Below are 16,075 nucleotides of genomic sequence, written 5' to 3'. Positions count from 1 at the left end.
AAATAGAAAGGTACTGATTAGGGGCTGGATGGGAAAATTCTCAGTAATACAAAATAAAGTTCTGGAGACCGATTGTACAACAATGTGAATATATTCACCAATACTGTATCGTACACTTTCAGTCTGCCAAAATTGTAGATCTTAAGTATTCTCACCATAAGAGATAATAAACTAAGGGAGGGAAAGAGGAAAGGAAGGAGAAAGAGAGAGGAAGTAAAGGAATAAAAGAAACGAGGAATGATGAAAAGAGAAGGTAAGAAAAATGTAACTTTGTGAAGGGTGGATATTGTGGCAATTATTTTATTATACACTCACACATATATTAAGGCACTGTTGTTTTGCATATTAAAATATATAAAATTTTGTTTTTCAATTATATTTCACTAAATAAGGACAAAAATCTTATCTAAAATACCTATACACCTTTTTTTTCTAAACCTAATTCAAACTTTTCCAGATAGAGTTTTCTCACAGATTAAAATAATTAAAAGTTTTTGTCCCACATGTATCTTAAAGGACCTTACATCTCTGCAAAGTTATGAATTAATACTTATTCTATTTATTTTTCACACACACACAAAAACATAATCCTCTTATCAGATATATATATATATATGGTAGTTTGAGGCTGGTTATACAAGCAGTCTAATAGAGAATTCTAAATTTCGGGTGCTCATTCTCTCCCCACATTGTTTGTATGCTTTTGAATACAGTAAGAAATATCATTCCTATTGTGAATTCTCACCCGATTTTCTTGGATGAACTTTATCTCTCTATGTAGTAAATTATTGTTCAGATTATACTTCTCAAAATGCAAGAAAGTGCTGACAGTCCATGCCCTTTAGCTTCAAGAGTCATTATAAGACGGATGCTAGCATTAAAACTATTGTACATTAGAGTTTGATCCTTTGGTGATTTGGAAGACAATGCTGGAATTTTTTCTCTTTCATGTTTATTTTTCATATTGTCTTAAATGATTTAGTTATTAATTGGGAGAGAATGATTTAGAATCTGCTATTCAACTTCTATTTCCATTCATAAATATTTGATCCATTTTAAATATGTGTTTGAAATATGGCGCTAAGAGCTGCTGTTACCAAGTCATGGTGCTAAGGTCTTCACAGAGAGGTCAGCTAAGTCATCTCTCAGTCTGAGCTATTCAAATACCATTAATATTGACTTTTCTCCTCCAGAAGTTGACTCTACTTTTATTCTTAAAATAATAATCTTTTCAGGATCTTATAACTACTCTAGGATAGACTGTCTCTCTGATTTATAATCTAATTAGTGCCCTTTTACTCTTGTGTCTAGAAAAAGAATCCTGTGTCTCATCTATTGTGTGGGACCATTTCATACACTCTAGTCTCCTAGTAAATCCCAAATCATTTTTTCTACCTTTAGGTCAAAGGAGCACAGTTTCATTTGCTTTATCTCATAGGGTTGTTGCCCAAACTTTTCATCAAATATGATTGCTTTCATCTGAAATAACTCTATTTTATACTTCATTGTGATGACCCAAACTGTGCCAAAATTTTTTTTTATAAGATTAGAGAGACACATGTATCTCCTGAGAGAAGTTCTTCCCAGTCTCCTCTTATCACTATTATATCTTGCACAAAGAAAGAATGAAATAACAAGGATGATTTTAATTTCTTTCAAAAACGTATTGTATGTGTATTGCTTTTGATTTAATTGTGCTTAAATTTCTTAAACATCAATTTGGAAGCAATGCTTTTTAGTAACTCTGATTCAAATTAGTAGTGAAATGTCATTTGTATCTTTCAGTTTGCATTAGTCACACCAGTTAAAGCATATTAAACATTGTATTTGAAAATTGGTTTGGTGTATACTAACCTGGTGACAGTTTTGAAAAAAAAGTTTCATATTTTTATATGTGCTAGGGAGAACAATGTGCTTTGCATAAGAAAATGGAGAAGTGATGGGGTGTGCCAGTTCAAAGGCCTCAAGAACTACTGCACCCTTCTGCTGACTCTCTTGGAACCTGCGACCATTCTGTGAATATGCCCAAGGTAACCTATTAGAGGAGGAGAGACCTCATAAACCAGAGTCACATCAACCTAGCTGCCCCAGCTGAGACCCCACATAGGAAAGCCAACCACTATCACTTACTGAAGTCCATAGGGGACCCAGCAGAAATCAAAATAAGATGCTCCTAGTGAAGCTCAACCTCAATGGTATACCACAGAACAACAACAAAAAAAATCATAATAAATAAATAAATTTAAATTCTAATCCACTCAGTTTGGGGATGGCTTTTTATTCAAGCATTCTGATTCTGGGTACTAGATGACAGGGTCACTCTTTGTGCTAAGCTTAATCAGTCATTAAATTTTCAAAGGTCATACAATACCATGATCCAGATTGGGGAAGGCAGTGTGCGTCAGCCTGCTCAAGAACATCTTTTTATCCTGCATAAATATTAAACAATGATGGTGTAGTGGTTGGTACTCCATAGTTCTTGAACACTCAAATGATATGTACATTTCTGGAACATCCTAGAACAAGGTCAGTCTTTTACTACTCGATTTTGTGAAATGTGTCTGTTTATAAGTATTTAAGTAAGAGAAAGCAAATAATTTTAAAAAATCTGTTTAATAATGAACATTTAACATAATACATTTTCAAAATTAAAAAGTCAATTATTAACCCAGAGATGTGTGATATGGAATAAACAAATGATATGAAATTGCCTTAGGAAACATAATTTAATATCAACTGCCTCATGAAGAAGTAAGAGCAAGTGAAGTCTTAGAGAAACCATCAACAAAAGATCTCTTTGGTTGTACATTTATCCTTACAAGATTATAAAGTAATTGAGTTGAGTGGATTTGATTTTCATGTTTATACTCATAAAGAACACTTGCTTCATTAACTTTATTTTAAAATATCCTTCTGGTATCTTGGGTTTTAAATCAGTTGTGATAAGAAAACCTCAATGCAACCCATCTCAATTTTTATATTAAAATGTTCGTTAAGCCTACATACAAATATGTAAACTTACAAATAATAAAAATAAGATAAAAGAACAATATAATGTTGAAGATCTACCTGGAGTAGGATTACAAGAAAGAGAAACAAACTTTGACTTATACTAAGTATACTCTGGCTTTATTTCATACATAAGGGTGTCCAAAAATGTGTTTCCCGATGTCAAATCACAATCCATTTCATTATTGGGAAACACAGGACCTTTACCAATCAAGCAGCCATTTCCACCTTAAGACTGATGGTTGATATATGAAGAGTAAATTATAATTCCCTCTAAAAATATTCTTTAATTCCAAATATTTATTCATACAGGCATCATAGAATGTAATATAGTAATAACTAGATAGCTAGTATAAATTAAATATTTTTATGCCAAATGAAATGCTAAATATTTAAATACATTATTCAATTTAATTACTATAAGAAATCTATTCTCAGTATTAATCAACTCTTCAGCATTATAAAAACTTCTTGATATAATCAACTTTTAAAGAGAAAAAGTATATATTGGTGCAAGATTTTACAAGTTCCAGTCCATGATCTACCTGCCTCATTGCTTTCAGGCCTATGGCAAGTTAGCACATCATTAAGAAAGCACACAGTATAGAAAAGCATTTACATCACATCCAGGAAACAAAAGAGAAAGAAGGAGTCAGGGCTCCACAGTCCCCTCCAAGGGCACAACCCCAGTGACCTAAAATACCTCTCACTCTTAAAAGTTCCACCACTTTCAATAGTATTACCCTGAGAACCAAACCTTTAACACCTGGGACTCGGGGAACACTCCAGATCCAAACTATAGCACTCTCATTTATAATGGAGGAAGGAGAGGGCTAGAACACTTTTCAATTTATGTTGGGCCAAATGAAATGAACAACAGCCACCACTTTTACCTAAGGAAAAACATCAATTTTCTTATGATTCAACCTAACACTAAGTGAATTATCCAGACCTGATATCTAAATTTATGTGAATCCCCTTAAATCTCTGAAAGGAACTAACAAGAAGGTTTAAAAGGGTTAAAATTTTTGGTGTACAGTGCCTTTTTGGAGGAACCTGACTTGCTATAAGACATTTTGCAGAGCATGGAAATAAAAGAATTGCAGAAATGAAAACTGAGACTACTGGGCTTGATTCTGTTAGGAATAGGAGGGAATCAGATAAGATTAAATTAACTAGCTCTCAAGACTAGCCCCTAGAATGCTTTGAAACTCTGCTATAAAACCCTCATGAAAGAGGAAGCCCATGGTATGGATGTCTAATTGAAATAAAGAGAGAGAGAAGTAAAACAAATATAAATTAACATTCAGTAATTTATTTGCTGCTCCAGTGTTATAATTGTTTATTATTGTAATTAATAATATTTTTCCATAACAGGATAGGAGGTATGAAGTCTTAAAGAACCCATAGGAAAAAAGGTTTAGACGGAGGAGTTTAGGAGGTGTTTGAAAGAGGTCCAAGAATATAATCCAATATGATATTTCTGAAGTAAATAAAACATTGAATTAAATCTGATTTTTAAAAAATTTTCTAGTAAGTCCATGGATTTTGTTATTTACAGAGGCTTTTTATAAAATTACTACTATATATGGAAGAAGCCCCATACCAGGGAAGGTATAAATAATGTGATAGTAGCTCTTATAATAGTTAATTTTACCTGGTAAAGTTCCAAGAGCATCTTGCCTTTGAAAATTTGTTATCTCAAAATTATAGGATATTTTAAGCTTCTTCTCCTTACATTCCATGTACCTCTAGACCTCTGACTGTGTTTTTAAACTTAATCATTTAGTACATTTTATTTTATGGGGATATATGTAAAATGTGCCCAAACACATAGAAGTACAATATTACCCCCTTCTAAAATGTAAACTATTTTAAATTTATTTATTTTAACACAATTCTTTCTTGTAGTTGGGTCACATTGAACACAGATTCATCATTTTTGAGGGGCATTCTATCAAATGTCTTGTATAATTTAATAGACTTGATTATTTCCATTTTTCAGATGAGATTTGTGAGGACTTTACAAGATGGAATGATTTATGTAAGGTCAAAGAGATTAAGAATCATTCAGCATTTTATGGAATGCAGTTTGATCCCAGAATACCTACTTTTAACAATCATCTTATGACAAAATTTGATTCAGATACTAATTGTGTCACTTGATATTATGAGCATTAAACTTTTGAGTTAACGAAAATCTTGGAGTATGAAAAACATGCTTGAAGTTACTCTCACTTCACATAGTACTTTTCTAATAAGAGATGCAACTTCAAAATTTTTACTTTAATAACATTCTCAGTGTTTCCTGTGAAACTGATATTATAAAGTCATGGGTATTAGACTAATTAATACTGGCCAGTATTAGCTAATTAATGATGATTAGGATATTTTCAATGTTGCTGATAATTATCATTAAATTATTATGTTTATCAGAATATAAGAATCAATCATTGAAAATGTGGATGGAAACCAGGGATATTTGTTACACAAATATTGTAACTGAAACTGCAAAGGTTAAAAAGGAGGAACTATAGATAAAGGAACTTAATTGATGCTAAATTGACTTCTAGATGATGAAGATGCTCTGAGGGTAAGACTTTTTTAATAGCAGATAATTTAACTTAAATTAAAGCAAGTATAAGGCAATAAAACATATTGAATTAATCAAGTCAAGGTCATGAATCTTTCACATAAATCCACTTTTTATCCAAAGTTAAGGCTTTAAAGTAGTCTTTCTTTGCAATTCTTAATACCAATACATTCTTTATTTCTCATAAATGCAGTGAAGTCATTTCTTTACACTCTGATTTTATTACTTCTTTATTGCAGAACTCTGAAAAATGGTGGTAAAATTTTTCATTGATTCTAGGTGATTTTCAAATTTGCATATCTTATAAGCTTCATGGGCAGTAAGTACATTTAAATGCAATACAGTATAAGTATAACCACTTATTTACTATCTGTATATATTTCAGCTTAGTTAATTTAATTTTGTTAATCTGATTGCTTAAAAAGATCATTACCAAATCTTTATTTAGAAATCAGCTTTTTTTCCCCTTAAGAAATACTGCTCTGAAGATGAAATTATACTTTCCTAGGAATAAGAAGATTGTTTTCTTTTATCTCAAGGTGACTTAGAGGCTAAAATACACATAACATTATTAATATTGGACCTCAGAGCAATTTTACAAGTGCCATTGTTAAGATTCATTGTGTAAAATTACTCTTTACTTTGTCCTCAAAGAAGATCCGTGTGTGTTTAATCTAACAAAACAGATAACTCTTAAAACAGGAAGAAAGAAAGAGGGATAGAAAGAAAGAAAGGCAGTTTCTTCTCTTAGTCTATTTAATCATCTGTAAATTGAAGTTCGGGGCTAAATGAAATCCTAAAAACTTTACAATCCTTTATATTATATAAAAAATGATAGCTCTAAAGCTTCTGTTGTGATTCCCCTAAAGTTAGTGGATGATAGAGAGTACATGGAAAAATTCAGTCAATTACCACTAGTAGATTCATTCAGAAACTCTTCACTGACAATGTTGATTTCTGGCATTTGGCTTTCAACATGATAACCTGACCCACTGCTGTTACTCTCCAACAAGATTGCCCAACAGTTTCCTTCCATCTACAACTCACCTGCTCCCCATATACACTCAGAACTGCCTTCTTTCATCAAATTGTTGGTTGCACTTCCTTATGAGATTCCTTTGCATTTCTATACAGACAAATGTAATTCAGTAAGGGCAAAGTCCTGAAGGAAATTTTTGGGTAAGGGAAAGTACTTTAGATTACTGATCATCATGCTACATACTATTGCAATTCCTATCTAGCTGTGATTAATGATCTCTATTTTTGAACCCTTTGAGTCATTTACACATCACTTATTTATTTTCTACTGCAAAGTGTCTTACCCTTTTAATATAGAATAAAGTATCATTTTCACAGATACTATCTAAACAACAAACAAATAAATTTCTCCTCATGCTTAAGTAATTCAAAATCTGCTTTCTGCCTTGACAATAAGTGAAAAAATGCCCTGAAAAACAAGGAAATTAGTGTATGCATTCTACAGATCCTAAATTGTTAAAATAAAAAAGTGCCAGACAGTAAGGATTTCTCCATATTCAGGATTGAGAATTCTACCCTATGAATAGCAAAGATCCTGGACAAAGTGTTTCCTGCTGTATCTTCACTGCCTGTTTATCTACTAAGGTGGGGACTTTAGAAAACTAAATAGAAAAAGTTATGGATATTAGTAATCTTTGCAGCTTATGATTTCTTCAAGCTGGCCATGTAAAAGATGAGAAGAAAGACAATATAGCTTTATTTGAAAATTGCTGTCTGCTTAGAGTCAGCAGTCCAAAAGGTCAAGAGTCAAATCACTGTGTACTTTCTGCAGTTGGAAAAGACAACTATCTGTCCCCAAATTGCCATTAGCATTATATGAAAGGACCAGCAATTAAAGACAGAAATGGGCTTCTGATCTGCTCTTCAACCACTTGGGGCTAAAGGAACTACCTCTACCCCTGCCTGCAGGAGAAGCCAGCCTTCGCTCAGCAGGAGTCCCAGTGACTTGCCCTCCTTCTCTCAAAAACCCTCCACAGGACAGAGCAGGAGGTTTGGTGCCTTTGAGGGGAGTGGCGACCCCGCCCACCCAGGGCTCTTTCCCTGGCATCAGTTGCTTCTTCCATGGAACAACACGTTGAAGAAAATAACGGAATTTGGGCCTGATTGGTGTGGGAGAGTGAATGGGGTTATTACAATTAAAGCAATAGTTTATGATAAAGTTGCTTGAAATTTGGGAAGAGAAGAGAAGATAGGCACACCCATTGATGTACAGTATACCCAAAACCAGATAGAAATGAGGATATGTCAGCATATGTGAAGAAATTCCAGTTTAAATTACATGAGAACTATGGTAATCCTTTAAGAGCTGTGACTGAAATAGGATGGGGTGAATTTGAATAATTATCAAAATATTTTTTATTGACCCTAATGAACGACCTGTAACCCTATATCATTATTAAAGCTGTTCCAATCAGATACCAATGCAATGCTGGGGGAAAAGACAGTGACTTCAGAGTTATGTGATGAAATGATATTTCAAGACCTAACAGCAATGATGAAACAGTTATTAACAGCTTCCCCTCAGCTAACATTAGGAGCCTATAAATATGAAACAGATTTTGTGGAACTTGAAGTGAAAACCATATAAAAATTATAAGCTGCCAAGAAAAAAAAAAGCTTTGAAATTTCAGAGCTTAGGAGAGATTAAAAGCAAGTCATGAAACTATAAATTATATAAAAATATTGAAATCAGGAAACTTGAAGATGACTAGACAAAAGACATATGAATGTATGAAGTGCTGAGGAGAACTTGGTAGTAAGCTAAATTGAAAGTAAGCTGGACTTTAATGGAGAAATGAGTTTATTGCAAACGCTATGATGTTTCTTAGAGGAATTATTAATCAATACATTTGATTTGTTGAGGCATTACATAAGAAAGCTAGGCTACTTTGCTGGGTCATTACATAAGAAAGTTAAGGTAAATATGGGAAAATTCTGACCATCAGACTGAGACGATATCCTCCTGGGATTATAAGTATTCTTTTAGTGAGAAGATGGGTCAAGTCATGGATCTGTTCCTTGTCCAGTTATGGATAATTAACCAGCTCAAACATAAATCCCAGAAAGCTTATCTAGTAGTCAGGAAAATTTTAGGTCAGATACAAAAGTCAGGAGTAATGGTTTGTTTCTTAAGGGCAGAAGTACCTTTAAGATCATCAACTTTTCAGAGCTGGTCTGTCATCTATTTTCTTTTAAGAAGGAGTTGTCCATCTGGTACTAGCTTGAAGAGTTCTATTTAAATGGTTCTTCAGAAATGCTTAAATTCACACAAACACACAAGTTGAAAATGGTCGGCTAATGTCCACCAAGGACAAAAGGGTCTTTCCTGAGGATAATGAGGACAAGAGATATATCCCCTCATGTCAGAACCTGGGTCAGGCCAAGTGTCTGACAACCACACAACTACAAACAAATTCACTGAACTGGAATGGAGCAAGAAAAATGCATATCACCCAGAGACAAAGGGAGTGAGTTTTCTTCTTTTATGGAAGAAAAAGATCTTAGTTCTCAAAGGTAGAGTCACTATGTTAGGGAGAATAATATTTATACATACAAGGGAAAAAGTATATTTTTAGGCAGTTTATATATATGTACATTTTAAAATTATCTCTCTTTTTCCTTCTTTGGGTGACAGAATACTTTTCTTCCTATCAAGAACTATCCTTTTCCATCTGTTCAGTAACATGAGCCCATTTCTCCACTATAAGGCAAGGGTAGGCTGATAAGGGGCTGACATAGTGAAATTAGAGTTCATAAAGCATGCCATGCATCAGGCATCATATAACATGCTGGTTCTGCCATCATATATTGAGAGAGGACAGATTTTTGATTAAGGCTTTGGATAATTTCTCTCATTTTATTGATATCTCTATTAGATAAAACATAATTCTCCTTACTTTTCTTAATTTTTCCTTTATGGTTTCCTTTAGCTCCATGCCACACTAGGAATAGGGCTCAAGTCAAGTATGGCAATTTTCCTAGGATTGTAAGTTTCAGATCAGAATCTGGGGCTGTCAGAATGTGTGCAAATTGGACAAGGGTTGAGGAAAAAATGGGACCATAAAGATATGAAGTCAAGGATATGCCCACACTGACCTGCATGGGATTCAGGTTTACAGAAGGCCCAGGTCCAACCTGCCATAGGAACACACCCGCCAGAGCTTAGGCTCCAGCACAGAACAGTCTCTTCTGACTAGCAGACCACCACAGGAGCTCAGGCTCAGCCCAGATCCATCCACACTGACATACATGGGACCTGGGAGCCCCAGTCTAAGGGACACTGCAGACATTGCCACTGCCTTCCCCATGCAGTAGCCCCTACCTTTTTGACAACAGACAGGGCTTAAAAGCAGCTGCATCTCAGAGCAGGCATCTCAAAGATAGCGTAAGGCCCATCTTTTAAGCCCCATCTCTGTAAGACATTGCATCCATCTTGGGGCACCTCCACTATTATCTCGAGTTATCTCTGCTATTGCTGCCACCACCTTCAGGTGCAGTAGCATACATTAAGGACACCAGCAGGGTCTGGAAGCCCACAAGGTGAAGTATAGACAATCTGCATGGGTAGTATAAGAATATAGGGTAGAAACTGTAATATCTCAGATCCACACTGCAAGAAAGGGAGACACATAGTGTACAGGAAAAAAAAAAAAACAAGGTAGTTGCCGCAGTCCAGCTGCAGCAAAATAACCTGGGGGTGACGAACAACTTGTGTACATTGATACAGCAGGAGTAGGAGCCATTTATTGTAGGAGGGGTATATATACATTACACACAGCTTATCTTAATTAACATAAACTAGATACAGCAGTCAACCAATAAGGAATCTCCACACTTAATGGCTTGCTGGCATTACTTCAGAAACCACTCCCTCTGGCAAAATGCCAGGTGCCATCTTGACTTGTTTACAGACCTTAACAGTAGTAAAGTGCCAAAAACAAACCAGGATACTACAATAACAGAACCCATGGACAGCCCAGTTGATGAAATGTCAGAGAAGGGGTTCAGAATTTTCATAATTAAAATGATCTGTGAGTTAAAGAATAACCTAAATGAGCAAATACAGGTCCAACAAAAACATAAGAGAGCAAATACGGGTAGCAAAAGATTACTTCAAGAGAGAGAGAGACTCTGAAACAAACACACACATACACATACACACACACACACACACACACTCAGAAATCCTTGAAATGAAGGAAACAATAAACCAAATAAAAAACTCAATAGAAATCATGACCAACAGATTGGATCATTTGGAATAAAGAATGTCAGATAATGAAAACAAAGTATACAATCTGGAAAACAAAGTCCACCACATGGTGAAGATAGTAAGAAACCATGAAAAGAATATTCAAGAATTATGGGACAGCATCAAAAGACCAAATCTAAGAGTAATTTGGATAGAGGAAGGCACTGAGTTTCAAACCAAAGGAATGAATAATCTCTTCAATGAGATAATATCAGAAAATTTCCCAATCATGAAGAATGAATTGGAAAACCAACACAAGAGGCTTACAGGACACCAAATGTACAAAATTACAACAGATCTACAATAAGGCACATTATAATGAAAATATCTAGCATACAGAATAGGGATAGAATCTTAAAAGATTCAATAGAGGAATCAGATCACACATGGGGGAGACCAATTCATATCTCAGCAGATTTTTCAACCCTGACCCTCAAAGACAGGAGATCATGCAACAGCATATACCATGCTCTGCAAGAAAATGTATTCTAACCAAGACTCTTATATCCAGCAAAACTAAGCCTTAGATTTGATGATGAAATAAAAACCTTCCATGATAAACAAAGGTTAAAAGAAGGTACAACTAAAAAGCCTGCACTAAGGAACATTCTCAGCAAAATATTCCATGAAGATGAAATGAAAAACAATGATGAAAATCTGCAAAGGGAGTGGGTACACTAAAGGAAAAACTAATCCGGGCAGAAACCAAGTCAAGTTAAATGCCAAAAATAAACAAAAATGGCTGAGAATACAAATCATGTCTCAATAATAGCTCTGAATATTAATGGCCTAACCTCACCAATCAAAAGACATAGCCTACCAGATTAAATAAATAAAAAAAGACCCAACAATATGCTTCTTCCAAGAGACTCATCTCATAGGAAAAGACATCAACAGACTGAAGGTGAAAGGTTAGGAAAAATCATACCACTCACATGGACTGCAGAAGAAAGTAGGTGTTTCCATCTTCATATCAAATAAAGTAGACTTCAAACTAAAGTTAATCAAAACGAGTAAGGAAGGACACTACATACTGCTCAAGGGAACCATACACCAACAAGACATAATAATTATAAATATATAAGCCCCAAACAATGGAGCATTTACGTTCATCAAACAAACTCTTGTCAAGTTTAAGAGTCAAACAGACCACAACACAATAATTTTGGGTGATGTTAACACACCTCTTTCACCACTGGACAGATCTATCAAACAAAAGCTGAAAAAAGAAATAATACAATTCAGTATTACAATCAATAACTTAGTCTTAACTCACATATATAGAATATCTCATCCTTCAACAAGCATATACACTTTCTTCTCAGCAGCACATGGGTCTGCCTTGAAAACAGACCATATATTATGCCACAAAGCAACTCTTAACACATATTGAAAAAGTAGAGATACTACCCTGCATTCTGTCAGATCATAATGAAATGAAATTAGAAATCTATGATAAAATAAGAAATAAAAGCTACTCCAACACCTGGAGACTAAATAATATGCTACTGAATGAACAATGGGTTGCAGAAAACATCAAGGAGGAGATTTAAAAAAAATTTAGAGGTGAATGAGAACACAGATACAACATATCAAAATCTCTGGGACACTACAAAAGCAGTACTAAGAGGAAAGTTCACTGCATGGAGTTCATTCCTTAAAAGAAGAAAAAAAAATCAACAAATAAATGACTTAACATTATATATCAATGCCCTAGAAAAAGAAGAACAAATCAACACCAAAAGCAGTAGAAGACAGGAAATAATTAAAATCAGAGCTGAAATCAATAAAATTGAAACAAAAAGAAACAACTGAAAAAAATTGACAGAACAAAAAGTTGATTCTCTGAAAAAATAAGTAAAATTGACAGACCTTTAGCCATGTTAATGAAGAGAAGCAGAGAGAAAACTCAAAATACTAACATCTGTGATGGAAAAGAAAATATCACGACAAACACTTCAAGAATAAAGAAGATAATTACAAATTATTTTGAAAATTTTTACTCCAATAAAATAGAAAATACTGAATGCATTGACAAATTTCTAGAGTCACATGATTTGCCCAAACTGAACCAGGATGATATACGCAATTTAAACAGATCAATTTCAAGTGGCAAAATAGAAGACGCCATCAGAAGCATACCAACCAAGAAAAGCCCAGGACTGGATGGATGCAGAGCTGAGTTCTACAAGACCTTTAAAGAAGAAATAATAACAATACTTTTCAATTTATTTCAGGAAATACAATAAGAGGCAGCACTTCCAAATTTCTTCTATGAGGCCAATATCACACTGATTACAAAACCAGGCAAAGACACATCAAAAAAAGAAAACTTCAGACAAATATCTCTAATTCACATAGATGCAAAAATTCTCAAAAAAAATTCTGGCAAATCAAATACAAAAATATAACAAAAAGATAGCACACCACGATCAAGTGGAGTTCATTCCAGGGATGCAAGCATGGTTCAACATATGGAAATGTAATTAATCACATCAATAGACTTAAAGATAAGAACCATATGATTATCTCAATAGTGCAGAAAAAGCATTTGACAAAATACAGCACTCCTTCATGTCCATTACATTAGAAAAACTAGGGATAACAGGTACTTACCTCAACATCATAAAACCTATCTATGCTAAGCCCCAGGCCAACATCATTCTAAATGGAGAAATAGTGAAGGCATTCCTTCTAAAAACTATAAAAAGACAGGGTTGTCCTCTTTCACCACTTTTATTTAACACAGTTCTTGAAACACTGGCCAGAGCAATTAGACACATGAAAGAAATTAAGGGATAAGATAGGTAAAGAAGAACTCAAATTAGTACTATTTGCTGATGATATGATTCTATACATAGAAGACCCAAGAAATTCCACCAGAAAACTTCTAGAACCAGTATATGAATTCAGCAAAGTAGCAAGATACAAAATCAACACCTATAAATCAAAGGCATTTCTGTATTTCAGTGACAAATCCTCTGGAAGGGAAATGAGGAAAACTACTCCATGTACAATAGCATAAAAAAATACATGGGAATCAATTTAATGAAAGAGGTGAAAGACCTCTACGTCAAAAACTACAGAATCCTAAAGAAAGAAATTAAATAAGACCTTAGAAAATAGAAATATCTACCTCGCACTTAGATAGGCAGAATTAATATTGTCAAAATGACCATACTACCAAAAGCACTATACAGATTTAATGCAATTCTAATCAAAATCCAATGACATTCCTCATAGAAATAGAAAAAGCAGTCATGAAATTCATCTGGAAAAATTAGAGACCCAGAATCGTTAAAGCAGGGGACATCACTATACCAAACCTTAAACTATACTACAGAGCAATAGTAGAAAAAATAGCATGGTATTGGCACCAAAATAGAATGGTAGACCAAGGGTACAGAATGGAGGACACAGAGACAAACCCACGTAATCACAGTTATCTTATATTTGACAAAGGTGCCAAAAACGTACATTGAAGAAAAGATAGCCTCTGCAACAAATGGTGCTGGGAAAATTGGAGATCCATATACAACAAAATAAAATTAAATCCCTATCTCTCACCATCCATAAAACTCAACTCAAAGTGGACCAAGAGCCTAGGAATTAAACCAGAGACCTTGCACCTAATGGAAGAAAAAGTAGGTAGACCCAAATCTCCATCATGCCAGATTAGGCCCCAACTTCCTTAATAAGACTCCTATAGCACAAGAATTAATATCAAGAATCAGTAAATGGGATGGACAAAAGCTTCTTCTCAGCAAAAGAAACAATCAGTGAGGTTAATAGAAACAAATTCTTACCATACACATGTCAGATAGAGCACTAATCTCATAAAGAACTCAAAAAATCTTAACACCAAATAAAACAAATAATCCAATGAATAAATGGACTAAGGGACTGAACAGACACTTTGCAGAAGATGATATACAAATCCATCAACAAATATATGAAAAAATGTTCAATATCTCTAGAAATTAGAAAAATGCAAATCAAAATTACTCTAAAATTTCATCTCACTCCAGTCAGAAGGGCAGCTATTAAGAATACAAACAACAATAATTGTTGGCAAATATATGGGGGAAAAGGTACACTCATACATTGCTGGTGGGACTGTAAATTGGTGCAGCCAATATGGAAAGCAGTATGGAGATTCCTTGGAAAACTGTGAATAGAACAAACATTTGACCCAGCTATCCTACTCCCTGGTCTATATCAAAAGGACTCATAAACAGGGACACAGCCACATCAATGTTTATAGAAGCACAATTCAAAACAGCTAAACTATGGGACCAACCTAGATGCCCTTCAGTAGATTAATGAAGAAACTGTGGTAAATATACACAATGGAGTAAGTACTATTCATCACTAAAAGAGATTAAAATCATGGCATTTGCAGGTAAATGGAATTAGAGAATATAATGCTAAGTGAAGTTAGGCAATTCCAAAAAAACAAATGCCGAATGTTTTCTCTGATATAAGGATTCTGATTCATAATGGGGTTGTCGGGGAGCATGAGAGGATTAGATGAACTCTAGACAGAGCAAAGGGGAGGGAGGAGAAGGGAGGAGGTATGGGGGTAAGAAAGACGGTTGAATGAGATGGACATCATTATCCTAAATACATGTATGAAGACACAAGTGGTGTGATTCTACTTTGTGTACAACCAGAAATATGAAAAATTGTGTATATGTAATAGGAATTGTAATGCATTATGTCATCGTTATAAAAAATTAAAATTTAAAAAAATATTTAAAAATATGAAGTTAAATTTGAGTACAAATTTCCCTACAGAAAACCAAGAAGTATCTGGTAAACATAAGAATTGAGTAGAGATTATGTTTAAGTGATCAAGGTGACAATCGTAAAGTTTAAATAAACAAGTTAGTGGAGCAAAAGAATGTAAAGGAGTGTGCGAACAACTACTGAATAAATGGTTCCACTTTCTGTTATTAAAACAAAATTCCCGAGATAATTAACTTAAAAGAGAAAAGGTTTATTTCAGCTCGCAATTTTGGAGGTGAATGTCCATAATCAATTGGTAATACTATTTTGGATCTGTGGTGAGGCAGAGCATCATGAGGAACATTACATTCAGGAAGCAAAGTGACCAAAAGGAAGAAGCCAAGGTCTCATGATCACCTTCAAAGGCACAATCACCCCAATATTGTAAAGGGGTT

At 34.3% G+C, this 16,075-nt stretch overlaps 1 pseudogene; it reads left to right on the top strand.

The window, feature by feature from the left end:
- Positions 1-237: 237 nt before the first annotated feature.
- LOC113175795 (YEATS domain-containing protein 4 pseudogene) lies at positions 238-8,367 on the top strand (annotated as a pseudogene).
- Positions 8,368-16,075: the final 7,708 nt, after the last annotated feature.

The sequence above is a fragment of the Urocitellus parryii genome, chromosome 4 (genome assembly GCF_045843805.1).
Source record: "Urocitellus parryii isolate mUroPar1 chromosome 4, mUroPar1.hap1, whole genome shotgun sequence".
NCBI lineage: Eukaryota > Metazoa > Chordata > Mammalia > Rodentia > Sciuridae > Urocitellus > Urocitellus parryii.
This window is presented reverse-complemented; position numbering and strand designations above follow the sequence as displayed.